Raw genomic sequence first — 16,787 nt, forward strand, 5'->3', positions numbered from 1 at the left:
TGATTGTGATTTTTTTTCTAGCATCCATAGATAGTTAATGCATGTATGTTGTAGCAGCTTCATAGAATTGAAGCTGTTATTTGGAAATGATCTTGCACTTTGCACTTATTTGAATTTTATCTACTAATGATATTTGAATAATCTGAATTTGTCAATAAATTGAGATGCATTGAAAAGCATTTACAAATTGAGTTTGCATCCTTTGTAGGTTCAATATTGTATGCATCCATCTTTATTTGAATTTCCTTCAAACAACTTCTATGAAGGCACACTTCAGAATGGTGTAATTGTAATTGAGAGACAGTTAACTGGAATTGATTTTCCATGGCTAGTGACAAATTGGCCCATGTTCTTTTATGTGCAGGTGGGCAACCAAATTTATTTATTATTATTATTTCTTATGTTTGTGCCTTGTGAATATAGTATATTACAATTGCTACTGTTATTAGTACTATTTTCTATTCAAAATTCAAAGTTTATTGAAAATTTCTTGTTTCAGATGGGACAAGAAGAGATAAGTGCAAGTGGCACATCTTATCTAAATAGAACTAAATCTGCAAATGTGGAGAAGATCATAACAACTTTTTGAGAAGTGGTGTAATTCCTAGCCAGGTATTATTTTTTTTTGTCAAAGAATGTTTTTGGTTTGTAAAGCTCTTTTCTATATTTTGTATTCACTGTGTTACTTTGCATAGATTGGGGTAATCACATCATATAAAGGACAGTGGACCTACATTATTAATCACATGGCCAGGCATGGTGCATTGCATCAATAGCTTTATAAGTAAATTGAGGTATTGGTTGTTTTCTACCTTCTTTATTTATTAATAGCATTTACATTTGAGTGTTGATTTTTATAGCATTTTTTGTAGGTTGCAAGTGTGGATACATTTTAGGGTCATGAAAAAGATTATATAATATTGTCTTGTGTAAGGAGTAATGAGCATCAGGTATGAAGATGTATACCCTTGGACATTCTAGATGAGAAAATTAGAACCTAGAATATCTTTCTTGTGGCTAATGGATTGACTGCACTTCATGAAATATGAAATTTGATTGTTTTGCATGTTGCTTTAGGGTATTGGATTTTTGAATGACCCCCAAAGGTTGAATTTTGTACTTACACAGGCTCACTATGGTATTTTTCTTTTTGGGAATCCAAAGGTTTTTAGTAAGCAACCACTTTGGAATGGTTTACTCTCTCATTATAAGGTAATGCTTATCCTCCATGATCTAAAATCATGGTTTGTTATGCATGTTTATGTGATGTATATACAAGTTACTAAAGTTTGTGATGTCATCTATGTTTCTTTATAGGAATACAAATGCTTAGTAGAAGGGCCACTAAACAATCTGAAGTAGAGCATGGTATAGTTTCATAAACCAAACAAGGTAAAAGATGTTTCCATTGATTAACTTACTCTAGTTTTGATGATGATTAAAAGATGATTGTGAAACTTTTTCCTTAGATGTTCGATCCAATGTTTCTTATGTTTGTTTTACTTTCATTTTGGGTAGAGATTCCATTGCTTAAAATTTGTACGATAAATAGAAACTCTTCTCAATCTAGTAAAGATGTTTTCTTTTTTACTAGTTGATTACATTGAAAGTGCATATTAGTCTTTTGGAATTTGACTATAAGAATTTTTAACATCCACATTTCAGATCTCACACAGTGATTTTTCATCAAGATGAAGGAGAGTGCAAGAGAATAGAAAAATTACTGTAGGAATTTTTAACATCAGAGTTTCATATCACACATAGTGATCCATCATTGGGATCAAGGAGAGTGCAAAAGAATAGAAATATATCATATTTTTCTATTCTCTTGCACTCTCCTTCATCGTGATGGATCACCGTGTGTGTTCCAAAACTTTGATGTTAAAAATTCTTATAGAATCAAATTCTAGAAGATTGATATGCATTTTTAATGGATTGTGGAAATCTAATTACTTTACATTAAAAGTATCTTTCATTACTGTGATGTTAGGTATATTTAGATTTGGGCCCTGTAAGGAAACTTGGCAATAAGGAATATAATCGTTTCCACATAACCCATAATAGATCTGAAATAAACACAAAATTAAAATCCACATGCAAGAGAATAGACAACATACCCATAAAATGTGACACAAGATATACCCTGGGAAAGCCTCATTGAGGGAAAAACCCAGCCTCCAAAAGCATCCATCACCATGTATTATTTAGCAAAATTACCATTGCAATACAACCATGGAAGCCTTCATGGCCATAGCCACAACTGAGAAAACTATGTGAACAAGCATGAATCCACACATCCCATGCCATGCTTCCAACCTTAACAAATACTCTTTTGGCTAACCTGTCAAGCCTTGTCCCACTTGACTCTTGCCTTTCTCACTCTTACTCTCTACAACAACTACCCTTGTGGATTCTTATATAGTAGCAAGTCTCACAAAACCACTAAGTGGTATTACATTAACCATGTGCTAAAACCATGTGCTACCTAACCCACTGACCTCACATTTAATATTGGGCATTTAATTATTTTCCCAATATTAAATAATTACATGAAATACTATCACAATGTTACCATATAACTCATCAAAAATATTCCATGGGAATCTTTAAATGTTGCACATCCACCTAGATGCAACATTACATAATAAAATAAAATAATAAAATATAACAATATTATGCAATGTGTGCAACACCCATTATCTCAACAATCTCCCACTTGTTGTATACATTGCATAGGGTCAATCTGTAGCCACATAAATGAACAAGGGAACAATCCCTCCTAGCACATCCACCATCATGGATCAAAATACACCAAGTGCTCCATCTTGGTACCTGCAACAAAAAAATCAAAGTATCCAGCATCTCAAACATGAATGATCTCACCTCCTATTATGCCACTGCCACTGGACATACATAGAAGCCATCCAAAGACAAATCCACCCAACTTGTCACATTAGAAGATCATAAAATCTTGTACCAACAAAAATTCCAAGTACAAAAATCTGATCCAAAGGTAATCACATGTATCTGTAGTTGTCAAAATATCCATAGCTGAAATAGCACCCACAGCAAAGCGCAAACCCATCCAACTATCCATACCTCCAAAGGTATGCCAAGTGAATCTCATGTCATCAACATATCCAATCTACAACTTGAAATCACAAGCCTCAAGAGCAATACCTACCACATATATACCAAGAAGCTCTCACTACAAAAGATAATGTCAAATCTATAACCAATCCACTCAAAACATCTCAAAGAAGTGAATCCATGTAGTATCAAGGACATCCACAATACATAAACTGATATCAAGTGTAAGAACAACTCTCGTAAAAAGTCTCCAATAGTCTCCCAAATTCTCCACAACCAATAGAGGAAAGAGATAAAGTAATAACCATGTCATCTCTCACATGACATACATGAACACAAACTAGTGACCAAAATCTCTAACCAATCTTAAATCCAATGTAAGTGAAACTGAACATCTAGGAAGATAACCAAGACCAAGAGAAACCATGCAAATCATAACCTATATCATGTCCTTCTACACACACCTCTAGATGTAAACTGTGCAAGTATGATCTCCTCTATAAAACCCTAACAACAAGCCTCAACAACACCCATACCATACCATATAACTAATCATGGATGTAAGCCTCTCACAAGAAGATCAAACTCATAAAACCATTCCTAAACCAAAGAATAACCATTCCTAATCCAAGGAATATGCCCAATATAAAACCATCTTCTAAACTCAACCAAAATAATAACATATGCACATGGAGATAACCAATGCTAAACCATCTCTCAAATGAACCCTCCAGAACTAACTCATGTACCATAGCTCAAGATCCATATCCATGAAAGACAAGCATAAATATAATGCACCTGAGAAAAAACAATGGGCTATACCTATCAGTAGCAAACCACCAAGTAGACCAAGAGTGGGGAATGAGAATGCTCATCAAGATACCCAAGTCTCCAACCAAGACTCATCTAAGAACAATCTCCTCTCAAGTCCATATCAGGTGACTGCCCCTCAAACTTCCTACTGAAACTATCAATTGTCCCAACAAATACTTCTCTAATCCAAAAAAAATCAGCATCACCACCATCTCTAAGTATCCATGAGCACCTGTAACCAATCAATCCATGCCAACTCCAAATGCAACATAGCAATATCATGAAGTATCCAACTTATGATCAATGTACTTAATACCAAGAAACTAAACCAAGATCAATGTCAAAGTTCCAACCATGGCCTTAAGAACATAAACATGAAAACATGATCTTACCATCTCAACCAAAGAGATAACATGCTCCATATGAACATAATATAACATGCCCCAACTCTAAACATGTATCAAGAGTATACCATCACATAATAATGAAACCATCCTCATAATAAGGATAACATGCCAAATAAAAGCATAAACTATACCTTTACCAAGAACCCTATGAGTCCTCAGAAAGAAACCATCTCCATAAACCATGAAGAAAACCATCTCCACATACCATGAAGAACCATCTCCACACACCATGAAGATAACAAGTGCCCCATTCAAATGTCAAAGAAACTTCTGTAGCAATAGGATCTAAGACAAACCTCCAACATCTACAAACACTCAATAAATATATCAATTCCAACAACTCCCACTCAACCATGGTACCAAGTCACCTATGGCATCATAAAATCCATCTCCTGCATGAAGATCCAAACCAAACTAGGAACTAATCCTGCACTATCAACCCATCACTATCACAAGCTCCCACTAAATCATGTATCCAAGCTATCCATAACATAATGATGAAAAAACTATCCTCTAACCATGAGAATCAACCAAGGCATCCAACCATCAAAGAACTCAAAGTGCACATCAGGAGTTCCTCAAAAGAAACCAAATAACCATGATCCTCAACCAAAAAAATATAACACCATAACTAAATCAAAAATCCAAGCTAATGATCATCATGGATGTACCTATATAGTCAATCATGTCATGCCAAAATCTATGACACCATGATCACATCCATGAACCGGGCATCTATCTCTCAAAGTGTCCAACCTGTTAGCATAAAATAGTCAACTCCAATCCTCCACCATGATTCTACCCAGTAACAACATCTCATCCCTTCTACATGAAGAAAAATCAGCAAATCATGTGACTTAGGGCATAGACAACCCAAATCCAAGCCACCAATCTGAATATGCATCAATAATGAAAGATCAATGGGCAAAGACAACCCATAACCAAGCTATAAATTCAACCTATAAGTATAGATTGCTTAAACCATTGCACAATTTGTAGATCCAACAAATCATCATACATATCAAAACCAAACATTGATAATCATATCATCATGAGACCAATCTGAATAATGAACTGAGTATACAATGACATCAAATCTTAAATCTCTAATGTCATAAACTCACAATGTTACCATAGTCAAAATATATCTATAAACTGTTCAAATCAATATATCACCAAATAAATCATGCCAAACCTGCACCAAATTTGAACCAATGTGTAGAGCTCTCTAAGAGCTTTATGTTGACTACTCAAAGTCCAAAATCTAACTCCATATGCCCAAGTTATGCCCTAATCTGTGCTCAAAATAAACAACATCTAATTTTAGGGCTCTTAAAACCTGAAAAAATATCAAAATCATAGAACCAAACCTACACCATGTTGTAGTGCTCTGAATTAACTTTCCAATGCCTATAAGAATTTTGAAATCTAATAGTTTGAGAGAAAGTTATGGCCATTTTACTAAGACAACCTTTTTACCATTTTCACTGTAATTTTTCATTTTTCTATTTTTTTCTGTGACAAAAAATTTGACAGGATTAAATTTGACAGCCATCACGGTCTGAAACTAAAAAACTCTTTCATTTCCTCTGAACATGGCCAAACTAGGGCATATTATATATCAAAATTTATGGAAATATCAACCCGGATCCAATGGTGAGGTCCATTTTTTATCCAAGAGGTCATTTCTGCATGCTACCCCCCAAAACCCTCATTTAAATGAAACATCTGAAAAATAGTTTTGTCCAACAATTTCACATGCCCAAATATTTTAACATCCCATCATAACAGCAAATCCAAAACCCTTAGATCTGTAATAAATCACTCATATATCTTGCCCTTTCTTTTATCCTCTCATGCATTCTCATGGATTCAATCTAGGGTTACAAACAATAAAACCATAGCTCTGATACCACTTGTAAGGAAACTTGGCAACAAGAAATATAATTGTTTCCAGATAACCCATAATAGATCTGAAATAAACATGGAATTAAAATCCACATGCAAGAGAATAGACAACATACCCACAAAATGTGACACAAGATATACCCTGGTAAACCCTCATTGAGGGAAAAACCTAGCCTCCAAAAGCATCCATCACCATGTATTATTCAATAAAATTAGCATTGCAATACAACCCTGAAAGCCTTCATGGCCATAGCCACAACCGAGCAAACTATGTGAACAAGCATGAATCCACACATCCCATGTCATGCTTCCAACCTTCACAAATGCTCCCTTGGCTAACCTCTCAAGCCTTGTCCTACTTGACTCTTGTCTTTCTCACTCTTACTCTCTACAACAACTACCCTTATGGGTGCTTATATAGTAACAAGTCCCACAAAACCACTAAGTGGTATTACATAAACCATGTGCTAAAACCATGTGCTACCTAACCTACTGACCTCACATTTAATATTGGGCATTTAATTCTTTTTTCCAATATTAAATAATTACATGAAGTATTATCACAATGTTATAATACAACTCATCAAAAATATTCCATGGGAATCTTTAAATGTTGCACATCCACCTAGATGCAACATTACATAATAAAATATAACAATATTATGCAATGTGTGCAACACCCATTATCTCAACATGCCCCACTCATATATATGTGGTTTGATTACGCAGTATGCTAATATGACAGCTCAACTCAAAAGCACCATTATCTATTATAATACACTAATCTTTCTTATGATCTCCTTATCATGAGCAACCAGTTTATAATGACTGAAGAATTTTCCCTGGGGGTGGGCCAACTAATGTTATTGACAACTTCAATGCTAGGGTAGTGAATGATAAAAGGAATGCTCGTGCAAGAGGTAACATTTTAAAGATAGATGTAAGTTGTTAGATAAGTGATTTCAAGTATTTTGTAAGGATCTAATCATTTATCCATTCCTGTTAACTACATAAATTTGTAAATGTTTCAATCTTTATATCCGACTATGTGCATATGCTATGTAGGAAATTCATTCATGCCATTTGGAAAATTACCCAATGGCAATCACAAATTTGGGGTGCACCCAGCCAGCTTTCCTTTTCCATGGGTTCTTGTTCCACCATACCGGCCTGGAGCACCACTTGGTCAACCTTATCCAATTCCTTCATGAGGTGGTGTCCATGGAGCAATAGGTGTTCCTCAAGGGCCACAAATGGGTAATAGAGGATTTGGTGCAAGATGTGGAAGTGTTGGTGGTCCCATTGGGGGGCATTTACCACATCAAGGTTCACGTCAACCAATTGGAGGTATGGAATCTAGTTTCAACTTTGTTGGTCTTGAAAATCTAGCAAGCTGGACTTTAGTTTGAGGTCTGTTGTCTCAAACTAGCTTATTGACCAAGTAATCATTTATATTTGCTAGCTTTTATTTAATAGGTAGGAAATACTAATAGTTGTATAAAGTTATGGGAAATGATTTTTGAACATTTGACTGAAGTTTGTATTAATGTGTTATGTAGTTGCCTAATCAAGGATTGAGTCAAATCCTATGGGATGGCTTTTCTCTTAGGGAATATGTCTCAGGTACTCTTTGAGCATATGTATCATGGCTTAAATTAATGATGTCAACAAGTGATTTGTAAAAAAACAAGTAGATAGATTTTCTATGTTGTATATTGTCAAATTGAAAATCATAAATTTGAAGTAAAAACCTTATGTCCAAGATTTTCTTGGGGAAGATTTCAAGAGTCAAGGCTCTCACGTGGCTTACAATGTAGCTGACTTCAATACTTAAGTGGTGGTTCTTAGATTTTAGTTAAGAATTATTGTGTGAACTTACAGACTTTAATTGAATATTCATTTTGAATTACAACCTTGCTCTATAAGTTTTTACATAGGTATCCCAAGGTGAATATGGTGTTGAGTTTATCACCCAAAACATGCAAGGTGCCTTCCCTAGAGACTTTTTGAATCAGAATTCACAAAGTGGCTACTCAGTATCGAATACTAGAAATGGCTTCATTTCTCAAGTGAGTCATTAACTTGATCTATAAATTTTGATTTTTGTTGGATTTACATCTCTAGTTTTTTATTATGTGTAGACTATATTGATCTGTAGATATAGATTTTGATAGGATATATGATTTTGATTGGATATATATCTCTAACTACCTTTTGTATCTTTTTTCAATATGATGCCCCAAGGAGAATGTTCACTCATTGTTTGTTTAAGAATGTTCACTTGTTATTTTCTTAAGAATCTTCACACACTATTGTTTTCTTATATAATAGCTGTAATATGTTTTGATATATTTTTGGCAGTCTTTTTTCATATGTTGAGAGAGTCAGGCGAGACATTGTTTTGAAGCTAGTGCATAATGTTTGTGTTTTCCCTATCTCTTGCATTTTTCAAAATTAAATCATATTATGGGATGTGGATGTTAGTAGCAAGGAAGATATTCTTTGGTTGTAGGCATCTAATGTTTTATGGCAGTGAAATTGGAAATTCTATAAGCAGTTGCATGATAAGCTTCCAATCTTTTGCATTATTGCTCTATTTTGTTATCCCCACTTTCTTCAGGTTGAAATGCCTATTTAATAGGTAATTGAATTATGGTATATGTCCTGGTGTGAAGTTTGTTGTATTCATGTTGTCTTTGATTTTGACTAACTTTTCATTCTAAAGTGTCAAATGGTGGACTTTCTTATGTAGTTACCAGATATGGCTAGTTTTAAATCAAATTCAACTTGATCCAAAAATTTCATACCAGGAAAATTTTTCCAATTCATCCTTGGCTTTTCAATTCCTATAAAAATTTTAGTGAATTCTTTCTTGTGTTCTAGATTTCCAATTTCTATGGATCTCCTGAACAAATCAATTTTTTGGACCAAGTAATTCTAGTTTCTGAACATTGAATTGATCAAACCTAGTCGTTTGGAACCTTTAATTTTTTAAACCTAGTACCTATGTTTTATGAATTTTGATCTAAGTAATATGGTAGAGCTTTGTACCTACCCTAGCTTTTCCACTTTCAAGAAAGAATTTTATGGTTTACTTATAAGTGATTTATGCCTTGGGTACCCAGAGGTTCTTGTAGCATGTCTAATTTTTTCGCACTTATGATGTTGCTTGATATATATCACAATTATTCATGGTTCCATTGTTAGTTCCTTTATATACTTTGATATTTGCAGCTGTTTGATTAGGCCTTAGGTTATTCCTTTTATAATGATTCTTTATGTTCATACAATCTGCTACTTGCTATATCTCAAAATATTAATTTAGTTTGCATGCATTTCTTGCTTTAAGCAGCTCAATGATTTCAAACGTTCATTGAGTTTCAAATATGTAATAATCAATGCTGGAAAGTCCTAATTTTGTATAGGACTATATGCCACATGAGTTCCAAGGCCTCTTTATGCAGGTAGGTTTTAATGACTGTACATAGGATGAGACATCACAATCTCAGTTTGGCTTGGCTGGACCACTTCAATCATAGGTAAGAATTGAGAAGCTATTGATTTCATATGTTAGTTAGCATTCTCTATTTGTTAACTTTTTCTAATACTGCATAAACAAAAAAAAATGGGAGCTTAGGATGATTGTAATCTTTTCCTATATTGTTAGGGGCCACTTAATATGTATTCATAGCCATTTACTCAGTATGCTCACCCACTAAACTAGTAGGCAAATTAGCAAGGTCCTCAGAATCAAAGGCATCGATAGAATGGTATTTATATGCTATGTCTTGAAGAAATATCAATTGGTCTTTGTGTTTGGCCTTCTTGGGATGCTTGTGAATGGGACTTTCACCAATTTTGGGCAGTAGGACTTGCCAGATTGCAACTACTTATATTGTATGACTGCACCATTCAAATGGTGGGGGTCTTTGATCCTTTTTTAAAACATAAAGAAGCAAACTATAGTGTTCTTCCCTATGGTGCCAGTTGTGGCAAAATACTTTGATGGACCTCAAATTTTAGGTTTTTGCCTTCTCTTGAGATATTGGACTGTTGAAATGTGCTCTAGCAAATTTAAACCCCTTCATGGATGAGAAGTCTTTAAACTTGTATTTGACCCAACTAAACAACATGTAAAATAACTTTAGGTACATCCTTGTATCTTTGTAACTCATAGGGATTATACTAGCCATTTCAAAGCCATCATAGCAATGTTGAAGTCCTTTCAGTCTACTTCCACACATGCTTTAGTACAGTAGTGTTGATTCTATAGTGTTTGATCATGATGTAATTAGTGATTTATTAACTAATTACATCATTATGTCAAAAGCATACATGTCAGGGATGGTATCTATCAAATCATGTTCAAAGCACTAATTGTTTGCTAACCATGATTGTTGCACAAGGGAATGTACTACTATTGGATCAAAATCTAGGGTTTGGGTTGTCACTTGTGGACATATTCATTTGGTGGGAACTATGACATTTCTTTTGGTGTTAAAGGATGATATATGATTGTTATCATGGCACTGCATAATTGTGCAGGCCTTAACCTATATAAATAAATGTGGGCTAAATTATGAATAGAAATTGAGATTTGGTCATTACTACTATTTTTACAATTTCTTCTTTCTTGCTTTGTTAAAAAGCTAGTTCCATATCAAATGATCATATATTTTGCAGTCCTTGAGTATCTGAGTTTTTACATGGGAAGATGACTTTCACAGTTTGTGTTGTACAACCTATACAATATTTAAAAATTCTTTAGTCGTGTTGTATTGAACTTATTTGTGGTTCTAATTTGTACTATATAGATACAAGTTTCATACTTGGAAAAATATGAAGTTTCATACCATATTGTGTGATCAACAAATATAAAGTGCCTTACACCCTTGTAAGTATTTCAATATTCTTAGCTTCTTTGAGGCATTATATAAAATAGTTCACATGCCTTGCCTATGATTTGACATTTTTCATGCATCCTGCACTCTCTTATCCAGCTAATGATGGATTACAGAGAGTGACCTAAAATGATGATGCTAAAAAACACACACAATCAAATCCAAAATGAACTTGCATTACAAATGGATTGTGGAAATCTAATATTGTTAATTTTGCATTCATGTCTACTAGGACAATCACAACTTAAACATATATATAATAGATTTGATGAGATTATATATATGTTTAAGTTGTGATTGTCTTGGTAGACATGCATGCAAAATTATCAATATCAAATTTCCACAATCTATTTGTAATGCAAGTTTGTTTTTGATTTGATTGTGTGTGTTTTTTAGCATCATCATTTTAGATCACTCTCTGTAATCCATCATCATGATGAGAGAGTGCAAGATGCATGCAAAATGTCAAATCATAGGCAAGGCATGTGAACTATTTTATAGAATGCCTCAAAAAAAAAATTGAAAATTTTGACCAATGCTTGGTAGTTTTCCACCAAGCATTGGTCAAAATTTTGACCAATGCATAGAAGTTTTCTACCAAGCATTGGTAAAAATTTTAACTAATGGCTGGTAGTTTTCTACCAAACATTGGTCAAAATTTTGACCAATGCCTGGTAGAAATTATGCCAAGACTTTTCAAAGATTTTGACCAATGATTCAGTCAAAATTTTGACCAACTAGTGATTTGGTCAAAATTTTGATGAGAAATTTTTTGACAAACTGGTTGGTTGATATTTTGACCAACCTGGGTCAAAATTTTGACCAATATTCATCAAAAAATGAGGTCAAATGTACTAGTTTCAAGCCTAGGGATGTAGAGGATGCTACTCTTTTTGTGAAACATCTTATGTGTGTGGAGGAAACACACAAAGAAATAGAGGATTTAAGGTTACTCATGCTACTTGAAGGGAAGGAAGGGTGCATAGATATTTTTGAATCTCCACCAAGGATTATGGCTATGTATTTGGGGAGAATTCTAGAAATTGAAGAGATCTTCTATAAGGACACTTTAGTTAAATGGGATGGGATTTGGCTCACAGAGAAATGCACAATTTCATAGTCAGAGGCAAAGGAGATTAAGTCTCAAGTTGCTCCCCAAAAATCAAGAGGAAGGAATTTGATTCAAAGATTTCTAGAAGATATTAGAAATATGAAGGGTTAGGCTTGATTGAGATTTGGGAGGGACATTATCTCTCTTATGAAGCCATGAAGTTCCTTACATGGAATGTTAGGGGCTACAATACCCTTAGAAAATAATGTCTGATCAAGAAAGCTATTCACTAGGATAAAGCAGAAGTTGTTTACATTTTGGATACTAAGATGGAAATTGAGGAAGCATCTGGAGTTTTAGGAGTTAGGAATGGGTGGTTTGGTTTCTTTGTGGAGGCAGTTGGGACCTCAGGAGGCCTAGGCATTTTGTGGAATCCAAGACTTCTAAAAAGTGAGCCTATGATCAGAAAGAGGAATTGGCAAGCTTTACAATTTTCTTCATATGCTGTTTATTTTTTAGGAGTTTTGGTAAATGTGTATGGACCCACAAAATTAAATGAGAAGAAATTAGTATGGAGGAAACTTCTCTTTTTTTAGCAACCTTGGGGAGTGAAATTAGAATGATAGCATGAGACTTTAACACCACTCTCTATTTGCAGACAAGAGAGGGGGTGCCCGATCACTTGGCATAGCTCAAGTTGATTTTCAACATTTTGTACAAGATAACCAATTATGGGAAGTACTTGCAAAAGGGGGAATTTTCACATGGACTAATTAGAAGAAGGGTTTCTCTCATATTGTAAAGAAGCTTGAAAGAATCTTCTTGGTAGGTGATTGGAAAACTTTATCGATAGTTTTTGAAGGGAGAATACTTGGACTCTCGGGATTTGATCACTTCCCAATATCTTTAGTGGTATAGCAAGATGACATTCTCCTTAGATACCTTTTTAAATTTGAAATTATGTGGTTGAGGGAGAAAGGGTTTTAGAAAGTGGTTGTGGATTGGTGGTCTAATGCACCCATAGTAAAATGCAATGTTGCCTTTCAGCTCTTCTCAAAACTAAGGTATCTTAAGCAAAAGCTCAAGGAATGGAACAAATTTCACTTTGGGAATATTTTTAGTATCAAAGAAGAGATAGAGGCTGACTTGGTAGCTCTCAATATCAAAGTTATAGATCAAGGGATGGATGAAGTGAATTTTCAAATTGAACAAGATTTAATGGGCAGGTATGTGGAAATTTTGATGAGGGAGGAATTGTACTTTAAATAGAAATCAAGGGAGGATTGGTTGAAGGCTGGGGATAGGAATATTTTTTTTTTCCATGGCTCTATGAAGATTAGGCATAATGTGAATCATATTATTTTGATTGAGGATAAAGATGGGCTGCTATTGGAAGACTTGGATAGCATCAACAAAGTGGTTGTGGGATTTTCTTCAAATTTATGGAGTGGGGAACAAGTTGATAGGAGGGCTTCTCGGGAAAATGTCTTGGGAGTTATTTTACACATTATTTTTTTAGAGGACAATAGGATGTTAATGGAGCCAATAAAGATAGTGAACTAAAGGTTGTAGTGTTTGGAATGGTAGGAGATAAGGCTCTAGGGCTTGATAGTTTTCAGATATTCTTCTATCAAAATTTTTGGAATCTTCTCAAGCGGGAGCTATTAGTAGTCATAGAGGAATCAAGGAGAGAAGGTTGTATCTTGAAAGACTTCAATTATATGTTGATAGTGTTATTTCAAAGAAGATGCAACCGTCGAGGTATGATGATTTTAGGCCTATTTCTCTTTAAAATATAGTGTATAAAATTATTTCCAATATTGTTGCAAATAGGTTGAAAGTGTTGCTAGACTCCATAATCTCCCTAGAGTAGAGTGGCTTTACGCCCAATCAAAACATTATTGATGGCATTATTTCTTCTCATTAGGCAATACACATAGCCAAGAAAAGTAAGGATCAGAAAATTTTGTTAAAACTTGATATTTGCGAAGCATATGATAGATTTGATAAGGGTTTTCTTTTGGAAATTTTACAAAAGTTTGGGTTTGGAGAAGGATTGTTGAAATGGATGAAGAGCATGATTTTAGATTTTAGAGCCTCAGTTTCAGTGAGTGGAAGCCCTCAAGGATTTTTTTGTACTAGTCAAGGTATTAGGCAAGGGGACCTAATTTCTCCTTTTTTATTCATTCTCTTGGCCAAGGCTTTGGGAAGATTAATCTCAAACAAGTGAGATGTGCATTTATGGAAGGGAATTTTGATTACAAATGGATTAGAAGCAACCACTCCTTCCTAGTTTGTGAATGGCACTTTTTTTTTTTCGAGTGGCTTCAAAGGCAGAGGCTAAAGTTATGAAGAAGGTTTTAGATTAATATAGTTTAGCTTTGGTGCAGTCGGTGAATTTGGATAAATCTAAAATTTACTTTTTCAAAATAGAGTAGGGCTCAAGGTGAATTATTTCTAGATATTTTGGTGTGGGAAAGCTCCTTGGCATATTCCTAGGTACACTATTGTTTGAAGATGTAGGAAAGGGTGATATACGGACAAATATTATAGATGGTTGCATGAAGAAAATGGATAGCTAGAAAGGATACTGGTTAACTTTGGTAGGAAGGATTTCAATGCTCCAAATTTTCATGTCAACCATTTCAATCTATTCTGTGGCTTGTTTTAAAATTCATAAGAAAGATATATTTTTGATACAACATAACATGCATATTTTTTTGTGGAATGAATTGAAGGAGGGATGAAAGATTCCATTGATGGCTTGGTCAAAGGTATGCCAACCAAAAGGAAGAGGTGGGGTAGGTGTCTAGGATTGGATGTTGTTAAACATTTCTCTTGGAGCTAGATTAGTTTGGTAGATGTACACCACTAGAAACCAACATTGGGTCAAGATTCTAATAGCTAAGTATTTGGATAGCACGAAGAATGATTGTATTCTAACTATTGTTGACCCTCCTTGGGGCTTAGAAATATGGAATTTCATTAAGAATTGTAGGGAGGTAATCTCCAATCATTTGACATGGAAGAGTGGTGATGGTGCAAAGGCTAATTTTTAGAAGGATTCATGGGATGGAGGCCAAAAATTGGAAAGCATTAGTGTGACTCAAAGTTTAATTGAAGCAACACAACAATAGTGGGGCTCCAAAGTCCAAGACCACATAGATGGACAAAGTAAAATTAATGGCTTTCCCAAGAAATGAAAGGAGGCCTCTTCCCTCAAACTTAATATAGGACATATGGAGTAGATGAAACAAATTTTGAATGATAGGGCTCTAGTATGCACAAACTCAAGGGATCAACTAGTCTGTTGTGGTTCAAAAAGTGGATGATACTTAGTTAAAGTTGGCAATCAACTGTTAGAAGAAGTGCATAATAAGGTGGCTTGGGAACAAAACCTTTACTCAAACTGAGCTTGTTTAGCAAAAGAAGGTGCCTTCACCTAGCTAGTAGGCAATGGGAGAATTTTAATAGGAGAAAGGTTAATGAGGATGGAATTTCAAAGACCATTTATTTATAAGGAAGATGAAGAAATGGTTGATCATCTCCTATTATATTGCAACTTTTCTCAAAAGGCATGGGTCATGGTGAGGTCAAAGCTAGAATGGGAAAGCCCATTGATAGAAACCCTAAAAGGTTAGCTAGAAGCATGGCCTACACGTAAAAAATGAAACACCTTTGGAATGGTGTGGAATGGCATCCCAATGATGATACTTTGGAAGGAGTAGGATAGGAAAATTTTCCATGAGAAGGAGGAAGATTGCTTTCAATTTGGGTAGGGATTAGAAGGGGCTATTGTAGAAGTTATCTCATTAGTTGCCTCTTCTATAAACCATCAAGGTACTTCTTACACAAGGAAATATTTTAAGCTACAAAAGATTTTTTTGACTATTAAGTTTTGGTCCATTAATGGGCTCTTAACTGATGATCCTTCTCATAAAAGAGATAAGTGCATTTGGCTTCCACTAGAGGAGGGATGGATTAAGATAAATTTTGATGGGGCTACACAAGGTAACTTGGGTTCATCAGGATGTGGGTGTATAGTACGGGACCATCAAGGAAACATCTTAGCTTTTATGGCAAAAGTGATGGGGACACAACCCAAGAATAGAATGGACACAACAGAAAAGGGAAATTATATTAACTGAGAAAATAAGCTAGTACAAACAGTACAGAGAAAGTAAACTTCAAGACATGCCCTAAGGGCTTACAATAGCATAAATCTGGAGATAATTTCTCCTTTCAGTACCTTCTCTCAAACTCCACTCTGAACTACTTTTTACAATGCCAGAAATTTCCTTAAATAGACCCTGGAGGGTTAAGGACTAGGATTACATTCTAGAAAGTGCTAGTAGGAATCCATTGACCAAATAGAAGGTTCTAGAAGCTGCGTTAGAAGTTGGTGCAAATCTAGAAGAATCTAAAAACAGTAATCAAACTTTCGGGAGGCATAACTTTTGAACTGTAGCTCCGATTGATGAACCGTTTACATTTTCAGAAAGCTCTCGAAGCGCTCTATAGCCTTATGGACCAGCTTTGCTCATCCCCTATTTTTTGGCCCTTTTGAGGTCATTTAATGCCCCTAACCTAACTTTGAAGCATTCTTAGGAGGTCTCC

At 34.8% G+C, this 16,787-nt stretch overlaps 1 pseudogene; it reads left to right on the top strand.

Annotated features, from left to right (window-relative positions):
* The window catches only part of LOC149539432 (regulator of nonsense transcripts 1 homolog), a 136,986-nt pseudogene extending 129,323 nt beyond the window's left edge, over positions 1-7,663 (top strand).
* The last annotated feature ends 9,124 nt before the right edge of the window (positions 7,664-16,787 follow it).

Source organism: Cupressus sempervirens, chromosome 9, assembly GCF_028749045.1.
Source record: "Cupressus sempervirens isolate cs-2001-9-10 chromosome 9, ASM2874904v1, whole genome shotgun sequence".
Taxonomy (NCBI): Eukaryota; Viridiplantae; Streptophyta; class Pinopsida; order Cupressales; family Cupressaceae; genus Cupressus; species Cupressus sempervirens.